Source organism: Polypterus senegalus, chromosome 7, assembly GCF_016835505.1.
Source record: "Polypterus senegalus isolate Bchr_013 chromosome 7, ASM1683550v1, whole genome shotgun sequence".
Classification (NCBI taxonomy): Eukaryota; Metazoa; Chordata; class Cladistia; order Polypteriformes; family Polypteridae; genus Polypterus; species Polypterus senegalus.
In genome coordinates, this window is record NC_053160.1 from 68,527,583 (window position 1) to 68,546,491 (window position 18,909).

Below are 18,909 nucleotides of genomic sequence, written 5' to 3' on the forward strand. Positions count from 1 at the left end.
AATTTCCCCTTGGGATTAATAAAGTATCTATCTATCTATCTATCTATCTATCTATCTATCTATCTATCTATCTATCTATCTATCTATCTATCTATCTATCTATCTATCTATCTATCTATCTAGCCTGTAATGATATGCCAGTGATTCCAGCATAACTGAGTCCACCAAAAAACGTAACCATTTTGCTTTGCAATAATAATCCTAAAGTATTTTGTTTCTCAACTAGTCAAATTCACACTATTGATCCAGCAGTAAATGTCTTTAGTGTTTTTAACTTCGTCCCCACCTCCATATATTCATCTCTTCTCCAACTTTGCGGCAATCCCAATGCAAAGACTACAGTTTCCATCACAATCTGTGGCGGACAATTTGATCAACACCTGCACAGTTTCTATAGGAGCATTAGCAAAAGTGGGATGTCACCAAAGATAGCAGCTCCTACATTTTTTTTTCCTCACCATTTTGTCATTACCTTGCTGTATTACAGTACGCCTTTTTCTCTCATCGTCAGTGGTGTTTAGCCAAATTGCATTTTACAAAAGACACTGACACATTTTCTGAGAAATATATGAGTCTGAAACTGGCTTATGTAGTGTTGCCAGTCACTACCTATTAAGATTTTATATTTGACATCATCTATGCAGTGATATTCAGCCTACTGTCTTAACACTTGCTCAAACATGTACTTCGTTTTACTGTGCACACCAAACCTGACAATAAATCTGAAATGTACAGCCTTACATTTTTGAAAAAACTGACAGTGTTGTCCTCCGGCAAATCTTTAACTTGCCATAGTGAATCAATAACCAACATTAACTGCTTTTTGAAGTAAGCAAAATACAGAGTTTATTACAAAAAGAAAAAAGCACTGTAGGTTACATGATCATGCTAAACTCTCTATTGCTCATGGACATGCTCATTTTTTAGAAATTAACAGAACCAGACCAACAGAAGACACCACTTTTCAGTGAGTGTAAGCACTTACTAATTTTTCTTTTTTTTATTCAAACCTACTACATAATAACTGTCTGCTAATTTTTGTCTTTCATGTCAACTTTTTTTGCCAGTTTTTTACTTTCAATGAATCAACTTATAACCTTTATACTGTAATATTACTAAATGCTACTATTGGTGATGTCCTATATTACCCCCTTTTAAATAAGACCACACAATGTTATAACACGTAGTACCTCGGATTTTGCTTTAATGTTTCATCACACTCTTGTATTGCCTTTTCTTTGTGTTATCCATGCTCTTTTATTATTTTCAATAACACTTTTCTTTCATTTTGGACTTCCACAATACACCACTTCTAAGTATGTTTTCCTTTCCTTTTTATTTGGGGACTACATAAAAACACATGCAGTATGAACAGCTCCTTATCTTTGCCAATCATAAGAGGTTCTATTGATGCTTCATCCAGGACATGATGCCTACTTGTTCAAGTATCATATTAATCATGGTCTACACCTCTTTCATTTCTGTTTTATTTGAGGACCGAAGGTCTATGTGTTCCACTATGACTATGTATATTATGCCTGGTTTATATTACTATAATATTTTTATTGTTGTTAATATTATGTATTAGCATTAATGTGAATAATTGGCAAAATCAGTGAAAATTATAGAAAAACTGTCATACCACGTATGCAACCTAATCAATGGAACTTGAATAAGCCCAGAAAATGGATCTTAAGTAAATTATTTCTATGTTCGCAGAGGTGTTATAAAAAAAAAAAAAACAGCTTTCAATTCCAGTGATTTGCATTTTCATAGCTGTAAATTACTTTAATTAAACATATTATTGTTTATTCTAGTTTTAACTCTTATGTCATTCAAAGGGTCACATGATTGGTTGGGAGTGCTCGCCATTTACAGCTTCGCTTAGGACAGCAAAAATGCTTGAGCCTGCCCTGCATGTGGGACCAATTTAGAGTCATTGTCACTGTTAATGGGCAATGCTTCAAATGCAGCAGACCAGTTTCTCAGTACAAATATGTTTCTGTGCTCTCATTTTACCCTCATTTGGTCAAAGTGTTTGTCATTTCCTGAAGGTTCAGAGGGTTTGTTTAAGCAGTCATAGAGAAGTTTTCTTGCCAAGATCGGGTTTATTGTCATGTGTGCATTGTATGATGCAGTTCTGAAATATACTGTACATACAGTATATACTCGTGTGTGTGTGTATTGTCATAGAAGACACGGGTTGACAGGCACACACCAACCTCAGTGGATGGTTCCTTACCTGGCCAGGATGCCATGATAAAGGAAGGACATGAATTTACAGGAATCCTGACTGGGTTGGTTAGTGATACCTTTCACTGTCAGGAGGCCATTATGAGATATGGAAGGACACACATCCCTGCCGGGTTGGTTGCTGGTGCCTTTCCCAGCTAGGAGACCATAATGGAATGGCTGACAGAGACTGCTTCTTGGGGCAATATATTCCCCCTATACACAGGGTGGCAGAATTTCTCTGGTGAAACTCCCATTTTTACACCCACATGGCATATTGGGAGCTGTAGTCCTGAAGGGCAGTCCTGTTGGGATACTTGGATGCTGCCAGGGGAACACCCCGGCTACTTTGTGGGGCTTCTGCCTGGCACAGAGGTGCTTCCAACATGCAATGCTGTGGAAGTACTCCCAGGTCCAGCATAAAAGAAGCTGCCTTATCTACATCAAGGGGTCACTGTCCGGAGGAGGTGGACAAGGCTTGTTTGGAGGAGAGTAGATTTCAAAAAGAAAACAAAATGGAACTGAACTGAACTAATTTATCTATACTAATAAAAGGCAAAGCCCTGACTGATTGACTCACTCATTACTAATTCTCCAACTTCCCGTGTAGGTAGAAGGCTGAAATTTGGCAGGCTTATTCCTTATAGCTTACTTACAAAAGTTAAGCAGGTTTCATTTCGACACGTAACGGTCATAACGGTCGACAACGTCCGCCATGTTGAACTTTCTTCTTTATTTTTCACGAAATTTGGTAGGCAGCTTCCCTGCACTAACTGAAACCGATGTACGTACTTATTTTGGTGGTATGATGCCACTGTCGGCCGCCATATTGAACTTTCCAATGGTCTTTGTTACTTATGGGCCCATCTTCAAGAAATTTGGTACACGGGTTCCCAACGCTAACTGAATCCTACTTACGTACATATATACGTCCATAGCCTGCAGCTCGGTCACCGTGTGAGGCGGCATTAGGTTCGCCATCCCAACGCCTCCCACATTGTTGGCTGCCTGCCTATATAAGGCCGTCCGTCGCTCCGGTCTCTACATTCCCTTCCTTGCTTCACCACGGGATTCACGTCTCCCTACTGATAACTACAGCCTTTTTATTTAATCCATGGCTTCTCCGCTGTTTTATTGTTCGTTTATTACGATTATAGTTATTATGTAGGTATTTTACACTTACTTTACATTGTTCAGGTACCCATTTCCTTTATCGTTCCAACCATACCCCCATTAACATGTCTATCGAGGTGATTACAATCGATCAAAGAACTGTCACATACCGAGTGGTTTCCATGCCTGGGGATGGCACCTACCATTTCCACTCTCTTTGTTACATATTGCATGACAATTTCAGTAGTGGACACTTTGATGTTTATGAATGTTTAAACTCTCAAAAGCTGAATGCGAAGTTATCAATGAAACCGGTTGTATGCTTACAACGCTTGACAGATGCCGAATGTCACTTCAACACAACAAGTCCTGCAAATACTGTTGTAATTGAAACAAATCATGAAACTCAAACCGATTATGACAGCAGCAATCCAAGCTGTGAGATCTGAAACAAGATTACTGTTCACATGGCCAACTGTACGTTGCATGCTTAAGAATAAGCTCAGCACACATCTTGGTCATATTACAACTGGAGGGCCGAACTCACAATGTGGTATACAAAGAGATCCTTAACAAATAATTATTGGTATATTTTCCCTCAGTTTAAAAAGGTTTAATTTTCTTCTTAATAAAAATTTTAAGGCAGTACTTCGCTGCTGCAAAGTGCAGGTATTTTGCTAGTCTAGTAATAAATTAGAAGGTGGAAGGTATTGTTTAAATTAAAAACTTCTTTCCTTGAACCCATGACTGTGTGCTTTGGTTGTGTTTGGGGTGCTAGTATGCCCCCTAAAGGTCAATATAGATATATAAGGATGCATCATTCATTTGTCACTATGAATAAAGGTTCAGTAAAATTATCACGGGGCGGCATGGTGGCGCAGTGCTAGTGGGTAGCGCTGCTGCTTCGCAGTAAGGAGACTTGGGTTCGCTTCCCGGGTCCTCCCTGCGTGGAGTTTGCATGTTCTCCCCGTGTCTGCATGGGTTTCCGCCGGGTGCTCCGGTTTCCTCTCACAGTCCAAAGACATGCTGGTTAGGTGCATTGTCGATCTTAAATTGTCTCTAATGTGTGCTTGGTGTGTGTGTGTGTGTCCTGCGGTGGGTTGGTGGCATGCCGGGGGTTTGTTCCTGCCTTGCGCCCTGTGCTGGCTGGGATTGGCTCCAGTAGATCCCCGTGACCCTGTATTAGGATATAGCGGGTTGGGTAATGACTGACTGACTAACATTATCACAGGTGGATAAAACTATCCCTGAATCTAGAGCAAGTCTTGATGGTCCTCTACTATTTGCCAGAATGGAGGAGGGAGCATAATGACTGTGGTGGATGATTGAGATCTTTGCCTGTTTGCCTTTCTAAGGCAGCATTTGTTTTATATGTCCTGGTCATAGGATGAGATAAAATGGGTGAGTTTAAGAGGGATTGAATGTTGTGAAATGGATTGCTGGTGCACAGAAAAACATGGCTGTATGAAGATAGATTAATATTTTGAATTGAATTGTTGCTAATCTTTGTGAAAGGATTAGTAAAAGAGAAGTTTGGACATTAGTAAAAAGTCTAAAACACAATGACAAGCCGGAAGCAAAAATGACAAATGAACAAAAAAGTACATAAGCACAAGAGTTATAATAAACAATAGGAACTGAATTAACAACAAAGTACCTGTTGACTCTTAAATCCTTATGAGTACTTAAGTAAATTATATGCAAAATAACCTATAGGTGGCAGAAGTGTAATTTCCAGCATTTGGCAATAGTCAAAAGAAAGGCACTGAAATATTCACACAACTCTCAGGAAAATAAATGGTATAAGCACCCCTTTACCCTAGGTTGTTACTATTAGACATGTCAAAACCACTTGCTAAGGCACAAATGATAGTAAGAATGCCAAAGACAAGAAAAGTACAAGTAACCTCAAAAAGATGAAGACAACAAAAGAAGAATGACTCATGAACACAGGACAGAAAAGTAACGAGGGAAAAAGGATTTTGACCAAATGTGGAACTGAAATGGTTAAGGGTATTGCATTTGTGGCCTGAACAGAAACTTTTCTTTTTTGCATCTCAAAAAGCAGCTGTTTGGGATGTGGTAGAACAAAACGAAATACCAGAAAAATCACACACAAGCATAAGGAAGAAAGTGCAAACTGTATGCAGACATTGGGATTGAAGCCCAAGGATCAGGGATAAGTGGTGACAGCATTAACCACCACACTACTACACTCTTAATAAAATTAAAAATCTTCTAAAATGCCTTGAACATGACAAGCGTTCAATTATGAGAACCACAAATTCTTTGAGGTATTGGTAAAAACGTCAGCTAAAATATCATAGACTTTCATTAACCTTTTTAATTTCCTTTGACAAATATTGATCAGCCAATCAATGCATCCTTTCTTCTAACAAGTGTCACAGACGGCTGGGGTTCTTACCCAGCCGGGACACATAGAAGGTCCGGAAGGTGGCAGTAAAAGCTTCCGGGTCAGGAGGACACAACCGTCCTGGAGCAGGAGAGGACCACGGGAGAGGAGGAGAGACTTTCCTACTCGTTGGGACCCGTGGCCACCGCCAGGGGACGCTTTAAGCCTCCTGGGACCCGGGAGAACATTACTTCCGCCACACTTGGCAAGATGGCGGAGGAACCTGCCAGGGGCGCCGGAGTGCTTCCAGGGCAAGGGCAGCACTTCCGCCACACCAGGAAGTGCTGCCGGAAGTTCGTTCCCAGCCACCTGGAATGCATCCGGGCGGGAATAAAAGGACCCGCCTCCTAACAGTCAGGGAGCTAGAGTCGGGAGAGGGAGCAGGACGAAGCTCCCAGGAGGAGATTGGCGGCCAAGGACTGAGAGAAAGAAAGTTCATTTTGGGTGATTATTGCTTTGTGCATTGTGTGGTGTTTGGGACTGTGTTTATTAATGGAAAATAAACGTGTGATTTTTATAAAGATGTGGTCTCCGACTGGTGGTGTCCGGGCAAGTCTCACAATGGCGCCCGAACAGGGACCTTCTGCCTGTTCCAAGGCAGGGGACCCCAAAAATAAATTTTTTGTGAGCTGCCCGGTACCCCAGTCGACCACACACACGTCCTGCAGGGAGGCGGTCCACACACGCACCGCGGACGTCCTGCGAATCGCCCAGTGGTCGTCGGAGATTCTCCAGAGGGCTGTCTTCCACCCGAGGGGACTGAAGAATGCCAGCCAAGGCAAAGGAGAAGGGATTTCCCCAGCGTTTGTCGTCACCGGAGGGACTGCAGTAGCAACACCCACTGACGGGTCCAGAGGAGATTGCCTGGAATTGCGTCACTGGTTGGGGTGTGCATATCTGGTCCGCGAAGCCGGGACGGCATCGCTAGAGGAAGGGGAGGATCCACCACGTCTCCAGCAGCCGAGGCAGAGGGACGGCAGTGAGAGTTGCAGTTCCCTTGGGAGAGGCAAGATGGCTGAAGACCGGAAGTTCCGCCCCGTGACAGGCAAGGGATTGGACGGTGTGTGCCGTGTTCCCGTCAGTGATTGGTTAAAGACGGGACCGACGAACATCCATCCTGAGCAAGGGGAGGGTCCGGTGGAACCCGGAAGAAAGCTCCAGTGTGTACAGCCGGTGAGTAGGACCGATTTAAAGGTAAGGTACCTGTAAGATGAGCTGTTTCAATGACATCATGCTGTATATTTCTTAGACCGTCAAATAGTAAAGATGTTTGTTGCCTCCAGCCTTCATTTTCAAAACACCACCTACTGAAATTTATCATTTTAACATGGTGAGCAAAAAGGAACTTCCATGAGAGTAATATTTTGATGAAAAAGGAACCTCTGCTGCCAAGTAGATGAATGGAAGAGGAAAGGACTCTTCTAGTCAAACAGGCCCAGGACAGGAGACCCACTTTTCCCTTCCTGCCTAAGTATTAGGTGATGGTCTTGAAAGCGAGTGGGCAACTGACATCTGTGGGACAGAACAAGCCTGTCTATTCATACTTACCTGCACAGAAAGTAGCCTGCTCTGAATTTCCTGTCAGGGCAATGCTGTCATCAGGTGCTTTCGATCAATGAATAAAGGTTTTCTTCATGTGACAAACTACTTCCTGAATGGGACACGCAATGTGAGACACCCCTAAATTCCAATTTACTGCTCTGAGGGACAAGTGGATAGCAGACAATTGTCAGCACTCTGCATTCTTTACTCTCAGCCTCCTTCTCTGATTGGGTTTCCCAATACTGGGTATTAATTTACCAGTCTGTTATGTTTGCCAAGAGGGCAAATACATCATCATTCTCTGAAAATATGCTTTTTACATAGTAGCATATGAAGTGACCTGTCATTTCCAAAGTAATGGCTGCAGGGTAGGTATATATACCTTTTTGTGTTTAAAGTCAGCTCTTTATCCTTGTCATTTTTGATCTCTAAGTTCATTTTTCTGTTTTTCAAAAATGACTTTAGAGACTTTATCTCATTTCTTACCATATTGTTTTGTAGAAGGCACATACTGGTGACAGGTGCAAATTACAATGACTGCATTGACCCAGTATAGAGTGTGTCAGTGGTTTCTCTTTCATCTCCTGGTTGTTTTTTTTAGCTTCTGAAAAGACTTTAGTAAGCATCCAAATGGATCTTAACAGGATAATAAAATGAAGCATACATTTTAAACATTATTAGAAAAGTACAGCCAGATCAGCTGCAGTGAAAAAAGATCGCTTTTATTTCATGTTCTGTATTTCCGTTTGGACGGAAAACCCTCTACAAAAAAAAAATGTAAAGGAAGTTGGTTCAGTCAGTCATTCTCCAACCCGCTATATACCTAACACAGGGTCACGGGGGTCTGCTGGACCTAATCCCAGCCAGCACAGAGCGCAAGGCAAGAACAAATCCCGAGCAGGGTGCCAGCCCACCGTAGGGCACACACATACATCAAGCACATGCCAGGGACAATTTAGGATCGCCAATGCACGTAACCTACATGTCTTTGGACCACAGGAGGAAACCCTCGCAGTCAAGGGGAGAACATGCAAACTCCACACAGGGAGGACCCGGGAAGTGAACCCAGGTGTACCACTACCACTGTGCCACCATTGATTCAACATTGCAATATTAATATTAATCCTGTTGATTGTGTGTGTATATATAACATGAGCAGATGTAATTGGAACAACCATCATCTAGACAGTAAATCCCTGAAAGCTGGACATGATAAGAATGGGAGAAAATATTAGTGACAGATAGTAAATAAGCTGTATTTAACATAACTTGGCATAAGACGGTCAAACCCGGTTCAATATCATGGAATGGCAGAGCCCATCCTGGCAGTACCAGAAAAAGGCAGAAACCAATCCTGGACAGGGCCACCACAGACAAATGGCTTATGTTGAAATTATTTATTGTACTGCTTCACTGTTTCAGGTGTTGTAACAGTTTTTTTTTCCTTATCATTTTCTGTACTGATGGAGTGGGCTCCATATGTTGGCCACTAATGCTACTCCTTGGCTGCCACTGTTGCGCTGTACACAGATACTCAGTATTTTGTAGATGTAGCACAGTTCATTGTGGTTTGTGTGGCCAATATTGTGATACAGTTACATTAAGCATTTGTTCCCATCCTATTAATTTGCAAGCAGTCCCTTCCCCACCTGACATATCCATCATTTCACAAGGAAATTGCCAAGAAGTAAATCATGTTAGTTAAACCATTTCAAACATCAGCTTATCCATCTATCTGTCCATCTGTTTTTGAAATCTTTCCATAGAGAGAAGCTTAGAGCCACAGCCTGAATGAAAGGAAGGGACTAGCCTTTAATGAAACCCATATACTGTATATCTTGCTGTATAAGTATGCTCAGCCTTGTCAGTGCCATTGCTCTGTAATTGTACATGCATCCATCCATTACCAAAACTTCATAAGCCATTGCAGGTCTGTAAGGGGATTAAGCACAGAGCCTACCCTGGTGATAACGGGCACAAAGGTAGAAACAACCCTGGATAGGGTGCGACTCCATCACAGAGCACGTTTACACTCAACAATGCGAGACCATGTGTAGCCAGGTAGCATACTGTATGTAACCTACAAGTGTGGGAGGAAAACTGAAATGCACATTTAAAAACTCCACACAGATCAGGAACATTGAACTAGTCACTGCTGTACAAACCTTCATTATTTATGGCAGCGTAAAAAAACAAATCCCAGACTCTGGAACATGCATGTACAATTACAGTTATTGTACTTGGCCTGTATAAAAAGTAATTGTCATTAAATATGTCAAACTGAATTCCTTTAAAATGCATTTTGAAAAATGTGTGTACCTGGAACCCTTTACAGCAACATGCTATCATGTCAAGACATTTATGTGAAGTCGAGGTACATCACCAAGGAGATTCTATCTATGACTTTCATTGATGCATTTGAACTGTTTGAAACTGCAAACTTGATTTCATTGATATTATTAACGAACTGGTTATGGCAAAGTAAAGAGCTGGAGTCAGCAGTACATTACACGTTATTGAAGATGTGAAAGCATCGTTATTTATGATATTATTTCTTTATGAAAAAAGATGCAGTCCCATTGATTGGAAACTTAAAAAAATGAAACAAAAGCTAGGGTCATCGAAACAGAGCAACAAGGAAATGACAGAGCTTTCTGCAGAGCGCAACTCATTTAATTGACGCTTGAGTGAAGACAAACAAATAGTCTTTGTGTTTGGTATCACCCAGACACAATTCAATAAATGTTTTTCGAAAGCTAAAATATTTCAGAAAATACCTCGGAGTCAATGAGGAGAAAATGGTACAATTAAGAAAATAATATAAATAATAATTCAGAACAATTGGTAAAATTAATTTAGTTCTTTCGACAAATTCTGTCTGTTGTCCTAATGACATCTACCAGAAGACTGGGATTTTAAGCCAGTCAGCTGCTTTCATTGCATCTCTTGCTTTGCATGTTAAAATGAAATGCCTTATGATTAAAGTCTTTACCTATTTCACTATCAGATGCTTTTGAGAATGTTTCCCTTGCTTTGCTATGAGAAATTATTGCTTACCATACTATGTTTGGTGAATGATTTTGAAAACTGTTTTATGGAGTAGCCACATTTTCTGACTCTCTTCCAAAATACTGTATTAACCATTTATATTTTCTTGCATTTTATTTCACTTTTACCTTATTGATATTTTTTTGTTTTCTATGGTATTGTCTAATCTCATAAAGAAGCCCAATTTTTGCTGGTTGGTTTGTAGAAATTGTTCTCGTATGAGTGATTGTGGGCAGTATGTAAATATATCATTTGATGAACAGACATCTTGTCCATCACTTTGGTGTGCAATACACAATTTAAAAAAATGAATGGATATTTTCTATGGCTTTGACTATCATAGTCATCAAACCAAAATCTACTGACTTTGCAACAACATTAAAAGTGTTTCTTCTATACTGTATCCTCACATGTAACCCAAAGGGTAGATTAAACAGGTTAGGCCATAAACATAAGTAATCAAAAAAAGGAAACACATGGATATTGTGAAATTCTTCCAGTGATACATTTCATCATTCCAATATGAGTGCCATTTGTTAGTGTCAGGTGCAAATGAGAGAGAGGAGAACCAAAGAAATGTTGGGTTGCCAACCGGGGCTCCCCATTTACTGCCAGAACAATGAACAAAAATGAGCGTGTGGTGGCGCAACAACAATAATAATAATAGATGCTACCATCAGCTTTCTTTAGCAGGTTTGGGTTGGGGAGCTTCATCATGCAAGGTTGTGATCCTCAGACTGAGACACCAACTTCCGGGAACCCTTAAATTTATGTGGTTTGTTGAATTGGGGCTGAGCTACAGATGAGAAAAGAGACAGCATTGTTAGTGTTGGTGCCTCGTCTTTCCCCAGCAGGGAATTGCGTACCTTGTCTGAGCCTGGAAAGTGATCAACAGGTGCCCATGCATGACACTAGCTAAAAAGAATAAACAGGGCTGCTCTTCCTTTCAATTCTTGTTCAGATCATAGTTGTCATTCATTCCACCTGTTTGCCTCTACGCTTCATTTCCAAGCTCAAAGTCATGGTGTCATTCAAGTGGAAGGTGGCTTTTTGACTTTTTAGTATCATTACCTTCTGGCTGTTCAAGCTCAGTGAGTACTTGTCCATCAGTGCCCATGGCAAGCTTGGTGTGGTACCATGAAAACAGTGAGCCAAATGGCTCGTTATTCACTGTCAGCTCCTCAGTCAGCACACTCATTGACTTGTGTGATTTTGTTATAGTCGTTGTGAATTTTATTGTGATTGAAAGCTCTTCATTTGCCTATTGGGGGCCAGTATTATTCACATTTGCCGTCATATGTTTTACAAGTTTCTCATCTTGATGTTGGCACTAACCCAACAGAATATGTGTGCACTTCAGACTCTTTTCATCTGTATTTCAACAAAACAATGTTAACAGTGTTTAAACCAAAACAAAGTATAGAGAAAGTTCATTTAGAGTCCAACGTTTTTAGTGTTTCTTGAACTGTAGAGCTGCTTTCAGATCACAAAGTTAAAAAATGTTTGTATTGCTTTCATAGGACCCTGGGGCATTCTGGAAAACTCTTAAAAGACTGTCGAACTGCCTGTGGGGATTTAGTGAGTCTTAGGCCCTCTACCTTTATTTAAAATGTGAAAGCTTTGATGTGGTATCTTCACAGAAAGGGGTTGTTAACCTCTACAGTTTACTGCACCGCCATGCTTTGGAAATGGAAACAACAGGCATGTTTAAAAAGGGTCTAAATTTGTTGTGGTCAATATGCTGGTGTCATGGTTAGTATTGTTGCCATCCACACGTCAAGAATATTAGGTTCAAAGCCCAGCCCAGTCACTGTTTATGTGAAACAGGCATGTTTTTTGCCATGTTCTTTTATCCTTTTAAAGGCTCAATATGAGGGTGGTTGTGTAACATTGAGTATTAGTCCATCAAGAGCCCATCCTTGGTGAGGTGCTGGCTCATAAAGCAGCTATAAAAATTATACAAATGCATTAGAGATTGATATGTATCTGTTGGCCAGGGACTTCCAAAGATGTTTTCTTCTCAATGTATTAGGCACACAATAAACATTCTACTGGTGGCCTCAAGCATATCAGAATATAGCATGAACCAGTCAAATGGCCTGCTTTAGCTTTAATTCTCTCTTCTTATCATAGTAATCACTATTTTTATTTATTTCTTTTTTAGCATTTTTATGTCCCTAGGAATGAAAACATCCTTTGGATCATTAGATCATTCTTATCAATCTCTTATGGCTAATTGTGACATTTACCTTAGACATTTTTTTCCCTTTAAACAGTGCAGTGTGCAGCGCTTTTGTGTGCAAGGAATAGACATATCTCACAAAAGGATGATGGGAGAATGGAGATCCCATTGCTGTTCCCTTTTCATGTCTTTCAGGCTGTTGTATTTTATTATCTTGACCCCTTCCATAGTTCACCACCTGCTAGCATTTGCTACCATACACCTAATCTAATAATTACATGGCGAACTCTTAAGTTACACAAGGAGTGGGGAATCAGTGGTAAACAAGCGGAAGGTATGCAGTGCTGATTGAGTGGCTGGGAAAGAAGTGAGGTGGCAAACTAAAGCAACGTGATATGAGAGGAACCTCTCTCTCTCTCTCTCTCTCTCTCTCTCTGCATGTGGCAGCCCACTCTCTGACATCAGCCTTTATCCTCTTATGTGATTGGCTCAGAGGAAGTCAGTAATTTGAACTCATCTTTTCCCTTTGCTTTGTTTCATCAAGGCTTTTGCTGTAGCTAGCCGCTTCAGTGAAGGAAAAGTGTCTGTGAAGAAAGGAAGGTACAGGTGTCTGCTAGACTGCTGAGACTCAGACTCTTGTTTGGACCTGTTTTTGATCTAAGGGGGGCATACCATGTGTTTTTTGTTTTGGGGAGGTGAATAGCATAACACATGTTTGTCATCTACCAAGACTTAACAATTGACACCTAGAGAACTTTGCTATCGGTACATGTAAGGTAAGAATCATGCTTTATATTTGTTTATATATCACCCATATGTGACATCTGAAATGCAGCAGACAGCAGAGCACTTACAAAATTATTTTGAGTTTTGGTAATTGCTGTATTAGAAATATAATTTTGCTATAGATATTTAGAATATATATACACTGTATTTGTGCAGAGTGTGAAACATGTATGCCATGCTTAGTTCAATAATCAGTAGCTAGTCATATATTGTTAGATAAAACCAAATTTAAAGTGTGTCCATTTAAATGTTAGTGTCTCATGGACCTCTTTCTTTCCATTTGTGAGTGTGTATTGGTTTCATCTCGCGATTTGATTTACAGTAATACTGTATATAACTAGTATTTATTTTTTTCAGAGGTGTATTTCAGATTAGTATAATTTAAAAATATGTTGACATTTGGTATGTGTAGAGTTTAACATTTTTAAATAACAGCATATAAATTTTATTTTGCTAAATGTGTATTTGTTTTTTAAGACAACATGCAAGACCAATACCTACGGAATACTTTGATCTTCTGTATGAAAGTGTTTTTAAGCCAGAAGATTAAGGGTGATGATGTTTGAAGTGGCAATGTTCCACCTTTGATTGTAGTCTTGATTTTCTGTATAATGTAGATTGTGTGGCCTTTCACTTCATAATTTACTCCTCACAAAGGCATAGTGTACTCAGCACACAGGCTTACTGTAACTTCTTGAGTGGATCAATGAAGCAAAAACAAGCTGTGCTATCTGACAGATGCAACTAACCTGTCCGGGAGCTGTTTCCTGCTGTACATCCATTCATTCATGTAATAGTTATAAAAGTAAGGAATTTGTGTTTCATTGTTTTGTTGTTGTTTTTTTTTTTTGTAATACTGCATAAACATCAAAAAATGAAAATGGGAAAATCCATCAATATTAATTAGAACTCTTCAATTCTCTGACAAGCTAGGTCATGTTGCTTATTTTAGATTACATCTGTTATTCAGAAGGCCTAATGTTTCTGCTTTGTTTAAACAAAGTGATATGTGTGTGCCTCTTGGAATACACCAAGAGGTGCAACTGAAATCCCAGTGGCTGGCCCAGTTTAAAAAATGTAAACACTGGTGGTCGCCTTAGTAGTCACCCTGTTGCGTTATTGTTGCCTTTGAAGTGAATCTGGTTTAAAATCAATGACTGCAACAGCTGTTAAAAGGCTAAATCTTAGTCATCAAAGCAGCTGAAAGTTTGTTTATTTGGGAGGACTTTTGTCCTCCATGGATTCACTCATATTGGTTAAGTTAGACTGCAACTTGAAGTTCACTTCTTTGTGTTCATGGGTGTGGGGTTGTGATTTATGGCCAGGGTAAGTAATGGCCACCTTGGTTGGTGATGTCTACGGTTACATTAACCCTGTCTGTTAATTTGCACTTCAAGAGTTCATTGCTATCAGCATCCACAGTATTAATGGTGCTTGCTTGGCCATTCGGAATTTAATCAAAGCCAATATATTTTTTTAGACCTTTGTAGAATGTTGTCATGAAGTCAAAGCGCTAACAATGAGTGTACTGTATATTGTTCATGATTTGGAGCTGTTTTTCATTTGTTTAATGATAATCAATTTGCAAATATCTGTATGCAAAAATCCCTGACAACTACTTTGCTGTACCAGGTGTACACAAAATATATAATGTATGATTTATGCACCCCTTGATATAATAATGAATTATGAACACATAGTTTAAATATGCAGTGACCTCATCTGCACTTTCTTTATCTGCACGTAGTTTAAATACATTGTTTATTTACTGTACAGTCAGATATGCACACCACTAGAATTGTTTCCCTTGTTACAAGTTAATACTTTTGAAAAGCTACAAAGGAGTCCAAATTATTATGCATGTCTGTGCATGAAGTAATTCAGGCTGACTCTTTCTAATCTGTTCCCTGAAACTAACAAACATACCTCAAAGGTACTGTACTCTTGATTTAATTGCAAGCAAATTGTTATGGTCTTTCAGATTAACCCAGGCACACAATAGAATACACAAAAGAGTATCATACTTCACATTTGAGGTAGGCAACATTTTTACCTGTTCCTTCTGGCAAGTTCTGATTTGGCTGCCCATACCTCTGTGAGGCATTCAGTTTCAGTTCTATCTTCAGTGGTGAATACAAAGTGATGAAAAAGGTCTGACGCTTGATTTAATAGTCCAATGTTTTTAACCTTTGCATTACAATAATTTTTGGGGAAAACTAATTCCATATCTGCTCCCCTCAGTGATATAGTTGCATCTCAAATTGTATGCTTTTATTTATTTTACTGTCGTGTTGTTTAACCAATACATTGCAAGCAGAAATGTACTTTTTTACAGTTTTGATATCGTGTCATTGCCCATATCAAACAGAATTCAAAAGGACCCAAAATGAACATAATAACTAATCCAATCATCCATATTTTACCCGTTTATCTAGGTTATAGACGTAGGGTGCCAGTGCCTATCCAGGTAGACCTAGACAACAGGAACAAACCTGGAGCACCAGTATATTATGGGGCCCACTGATGCACAAGCTCAAACTTACTCTTTCAGGGTTAATTTAGAGTTGCCAGTTAACGTAATCTGCTCAATCGGCTCCAAGAACAGTGAACTCGGGTCCTTACGTCACCTTAAAAGATCATTAGCTCAACTGACTTTTTCTGACTCCATCTAACTTTCCATAGTTAGCTGTTCCCACTTGAGCTCTTCAAGATGACAAAGAAAAACTAAGAAAAACTTACATGGACTACTAGGAAGCGTGTTTGCAAATTACATGTTCTGGTCAAATCATTGAAACACCAGTCTTAAATCGGGGGGTTTGGTTTTCTTTCAAAGCAAGAGAAAAATAATAAACTGTCATTGTATATGTTGTCTCTCTATTATAATAAAAAAAAAAACGAGACAAGACTTTTTAGCCTGGAACGAGACATGACTTTTTCAGAGAGATACTTTCACGTCCTGCGAGATGAGACTTTGTGCCAAGAGATTTAACCATGCCTGAGGCTGGAAATAAAAGACAAAGAGTTGATGAAAAAGTAGAACGTCGTAAAGAATTCAAAAACGTTGGCACGATACACATGCAGAGCAGGCTGAAGATAATGAAAGTACTAAAATTCGAAAGTCTCAAAAAAATGATAGTAAAGATTGCATTAGTCCAAACAAACAGAAATTATGACTCTGTGAAATAACGGAACAGTAAAAAGAGATTGAATATATTGTTCAGATTTAAAATTTCAGTTGGAGACTTGTAGATCATCTAATTCATGTTGCCATCAGGGAAAAGTAGTGTTTCTTCCCAATGAAGAGGCGTATCCGTGGGAATTAAAAGATCTGTTGTTTGGTGAAAGTGAAATCCACATACGCGGCAGAGACGCGAAGTGGCTGGCACTTGGTGAAGGCCGGGGGGGTTGGTGAGCGAAGCGAGTACTGTTATATGACTGTTATAGTACTGTTATATGACTGTTATATGACTATATGACTGTTATAGTACTGTTATATGAAACTCTTTGATACATAAAAATCCATGATTGATGTTACTCTCATTTTTCCATTATATTATTCTGTAACATTAAAAAAACAGTTTACATTGCATCATTGAGTTTTCAATGTGAGGGATAGAATGCTATGCATAATCTGCTTATACCAGAATTGATTTTTTTGATAACCTAAGGGGTCGCACAATCAAAAATCTGTGTTAAAAAGGATGAGTAGCACACAAAGGGCACATTTTAAATCTGACAGAAGTCACAGGCTTCCTTGTCTGTTGTGTTGCAAACAAATATAGGCAGTTGAGTAATAAAACTGCCAATGGTCAAAAGTTCCTTATACCCAGCAAATCAAGTTTAATTTCTTTGCACTTTACGTAACTGACAAAAAATGGCAGTCAATGAAAAACAGCAAGATATGTAGAGTAAATAAGCATTGTAGCTGTGGCAACCCCTAATGGGAGCAGCTGAAAGAAGAAGAAGTGGTTCAGTTCAAGTTCGACAACTATATGCCCTCAAGTGTTGTCAACAATTTTAATTCTCTTTGCTGTCCTCAGTGGTTCAACATGTAAATTGCTGTTTTGTTTACTGTTCATCTTGCATCAAGATAATAGATCAAACAGAACTGTAACCCAGAGGAAAGAGTGAATCAGTACATACTAGGGTGAATTAAGTGCCTTCACTAAAACCCCTTGCCCAAGACAAAATCACAGTGTACAAGTAAATGTTAAAACTTTTAAGGCAAAAATAAAAGTATGCAATTCCACAATCTTATGAAGTCCCTGGAAGAAATCTGAAACAGCTTTCTACTAATGCATAACAAAAGTATTTAAATAGCTGTAGTTTTAAAGGTAAATGCATAGTTTTCCACCATTTATGTACTAAGACCATACCAAACGAATACATGTGTAAAATTTGGTTATTTGCAAAAATGTACCTTTTCATACACAATGCTATTAAAATGAAACTGAACATTTATACATTCACACATTTGAACATTTAAAGTTTTTAATTTTTCTTGATCCATTAAACAGCAAAATGTGTAGTGTTTTTGTAAGACATATATGTACTGTATATTTCTAAAGTACTTTACATGCTGTGTTTTAGGCAAATTATTTTTAACTACTTCACAACTGCAGTGGTCATTAGTGATGCCCACACTAATAGGCTCAATACGGTCAGCAATTCCATGTTGAATTCTGTGTGATCAACTATACAGCACAAGTGATTCTACCGATACCATATTAGAGATTCCCTGGCCAGTTACAGTGGTGTGAAAAACTATTTGCCCCTTTCATGATTTCTTATTCTTTTGCATGTTTGTCACACAAAATGTTTCTGATCATCAAACACATTTAACCATTAGTCAAATATAACACAAGTAAACACAAAATGCAGTTTTTAAATGATGGTTTTTATTATTTAGAGAGAAAAAAAATCCAAACCTACATGGCCCTGTGTGAAAAGTAATTGCCCCTTGTTAAAAATAACCTAACTGTGGTGTATCACACCTGAGTTCAATTTCCGTAGCCACCCCCAGGCCTGATTACTGCCACACCTGTTTCAATCAAGAAATCACTTAAATAGGAGCTGCCTGACATAGAGAAGTAGACCAAAAGCACCTCAAAAGCTAGACATCATGCCAAGATCCAAAGAAATTCAGGAACAAATCAGAACAGAAGTAATTGAGATCTATCAGTCTGGTAAAGGTTATAAAGCCATTTCTAAAGCTTTGGGACTCCAGTGAACCACAGTGAGAGCCATTATCCACAAATGGCAAAAACATGAAACAGTGGTGAACCTTCCCAGGATTGGCCGGCCGACCAAAATTACCCCAAGAGCGCAGAGACGACTCATCCGAGAAGTCACAAAAGACCCCAGGACAACGTCTAAAGAACTGCAGGCCTCACTTGCCTCAATTAAGGTCAGTGTTCACGACTCCACCATAAGAAAGAGACTGGGCAAAACGGCCTGCATGGCAGATTTCCAAGACGCAAACCACTGTTAAGCAAAAAGAACATTAGGGCTCGTCTCAGATTTGCTAAGAAACATCTCAATGATTGCCAAGACTTTTGGGAAAAGACCTTGTGGACTGATGAGATAAAAAAGT

General features: G+C 39.3%; 1 protein-coding gene across 2 annotated transcripts in view; it reads left to right on the top strand.

The window, feature by feature from the left end:
- The window catches only part of shroom3 (shroom family member 3), a 333,442-nt gene that overhangs the window by 153,507 nt on the left and 161,026 nt on the right, over nt 1-18,909 (top strand). The window contains exon 1 of one of the 2 annotated variants that reach the window (XM_039758808.1): nt 13,092-13,306. The exons of the other annotated variant lie outside the window; for it this stretch is intronic. The gene's annotated coding sequence lies outside the window, so the exon portion shown is untranslated. Of the gene's footprint in view, nt 1-13,091; nt 13,307-18,909 lie in introns of those variants that run through there. 2 annotated transcript variants of the gene reach the window in all.